General features: G+C 47.3%; 1 pseudogene; it reads right to left on the bottom strand.

Moving 5' to 3' along the window:
• Positions 1–1,108: 1,108 nt before the first annotated feature.
• LOC109395486 (protein FAM136A pseudogene) lies at positions 1,109–1,517 on the bottom strand (annotated as a pseudogene).
• Between the last annotated feature and the right edge of the window lie 1,075 nt (positions 1,518–2,592).

Consider the following 2,592-nt stretch of genomic DNA (forward strand, 5'->3'; position numbering starts at 1 on the left):
ATGTAATAATGTGTGAGAATTTTAAGAAATGCACATCCGTATCTGATGGGCAGAAACACATACCCGCAGGAATGTTTTAAAGTTCTTATCCAAACTACCTCTCCCAACTCCACATCTTAAATCAACTTCATGCCCTTTAAAAACAAAAAACAAAAAACAAGCAAAACAAAAGACCCAGAAAAACTTTTTCCTCTGCTAAATTAGTGACCTCATGGACTTGTTTATGGAAAATGGTGTGGTGAGGCTTCTGGTAAACAGGAGGTTGGCAACAAAAGAAACACCTCTAAGTCACACTCCAGCAGATAACTGGCAGATTAGAGGAACCTGTCTGGCTGTTGGTACCTGTGAACTGAGAAGAATCTGGCACTTTGGAGGGCTCTGGCTTGGCATGAGGGAGATGCCTATGCCACGATAAACACTTGCCACAAGAAATTTAGCCTTTCAAAAACTCTCTGACCCAAATTTTAGCACCAGTTTTTCCATTTCATTTTCTAGGATTAAAACATAAAAGAACCAGTGTCGAGAGGCAAGTGACATGTGCCTTAAACTTGCTGCCATCCTTAATTTCTTCATTCATAAACTTCATTTAAAAGACCAAAATTCTCATTCTTTTTTTTTAAAGATTTTTATTGGGGGATTGGGGGATGGGAACAGTGCTGGGGAATTGGGGGAAGGGGAACAGACAAGTTGCTGTCCTTTTGTTCTTCAGTCTAGTTGTGGAGGACGTTGCTTCACTGGCCCAAGTTGGCACCATCATTGCGCTCTTCCCAGGCGAGGCAGATCAGTCCCTGGCTTCTGGACGGCCACTCACTGCGGCTGCTGGCCGCTCACTGTGGCTGCTGGCTACACACGGTAGCCCATGGCAACCCACTGCAGCAGGGAATGCAGCCTACACCGTTGCCAGGGACTCACAGCAGCCCAGCTCCAGGTTGAGCTGTTGTTCAGCATCTTAGCTGTAGAGGGCAGTGTCACTGGCCCGCATATGTGGGATCCGGGGCCTTCTGGCATCTGAAGCCAGCTCTTAACCAAACACCACTCTGCCAGCCCCAAAATTCTCATTCTTTAAATAGATTCCTGCCCTCATCCCAATGGCCAGTGGCAAAGACTTCTATTTCTGAATGGATGTGAGAGACTCCTCTGTCTTCCTGGTCATGGTTGGAATGAGGTTCATGTGGTCACCCACACCCTTGTACACAATTCCCCAGCTGCCGCTTCACCTGAAGTTCTTTATTCCTGGCATCTATCGAATCTTTGGCTTTGTTATTGCAATGCACAGTGTGCCGGGCCAGGCGGTCCTGGGATGTTTCCGACTTGCTGGTCCCCAGGGCCTGAGCACGGGCTTGAGCACGTGGCAGCGCTCACGCACTGGTGTTCCTGCTGCATGGATGCCTGGCTGTCTTCATAACAGCGGGCACTGCACAACGCGAGGCCCTGCAGCTTCCGGACATTCTCTCTCTCCAGACTCTTCACATGGAGTCTGCCGCCTCCTGCAACTGGAGCTGCTGCAGCTCTGCCATGGAGGTCCTCCACTGACCCCGGCTGCTCTGGCGTCCACATCTGGGTCCATGTTTAATGAGAGTTAATGACTCCTGCCCCTCCTTCCATACCACACCTCAGGGCTGGTTAATTTACACCCTAAGGTACATTGAGAACTTGGTTTATTCTGGGTAATGTGCTAGGGACTAGGGATTCAGCAATGGGGAGATTAGCAACTAACTATCCTCCCTGACAGCAGCTTTCAGCATAGCAAGTGGAATTTTCAAACAAGGAAAAATGTCGCTTCACTGTTCTTGTGGTTTCAATAATGTTCATTTAAAAAAAGAAATATTTCAGGAGCATTTGAGATCTTGCTCCCCTGTGTATGTCGTTGGTTCGGCTCAAATAAACCCTTATACAAATTAAAAAATATGTATTTCATTGCATTCTTTTACCTTTCTTTGAGATCTCATTTAATAGTAGAAACCTGTATGGCCACCCGTCTCATTATTTCATGTATGTTTCTAGGCATGCATACTTTACATTTTAAATTTCTATTTGATGTAATTCTCACGTCTTCAAAGCAGCTCTTCGGGTTATCTCTGAGTAAAAAATTTCCCACCTGGTCTGCTTCATTCACCCTCACATATTTGTTTTGAACATTTGGATTTGTGCTTGTTCAATGCTGTGTGAGTTTGAAATGCCAGGAGGAATAATTGGACAATGCAACCTACTCAAAGTTTAAACGTTTAATTATGTTCCTAATGTTCTATCAGTTGTCAGAAGCCCACTCTGTTGACTCCCAGAAAGTTATCAGGAAGTTCCTGTTTCTTAAAAAGTATCCTGGGGGCTGGCCAAGAGGCGCGTTGGTTAAGAGCTGGCTTGGGACCGGTTGGATCCCACATATGAGGGCCAGTGACACTGCCCTCTACAGCTAAGATGATGAACAACAGCTCAACCTGGAGCTGGGCTGCTGTGAGTTGCAGGCGACGGCTAGGCCGCAGCCCCAGTGGCAGTGGGTTGCCATGGGCTACCGTATGTAGCCAGTAGCCAGCGTGAGCGGCCAGCAGCCATGGTGAGCGGCTGTCCAGAAGCCGGCGACTGATCTGCCTCGCC

This window comes from Hipposideros armiger, unplaced genomic scaffold (genome assembly GCF_001890085.2).
Source record: "Hipposideros armiger isolate ML-2016 unplaced genomic scaffold, ASM189008v1 scaffold_473, whole genome shotgun sequence".
NCBI lineage: Eukaryota > Metazoa > Chordata > Mammalia > Chiroptera > Hipposideridae > Hipposideros > Hipposideros armiger.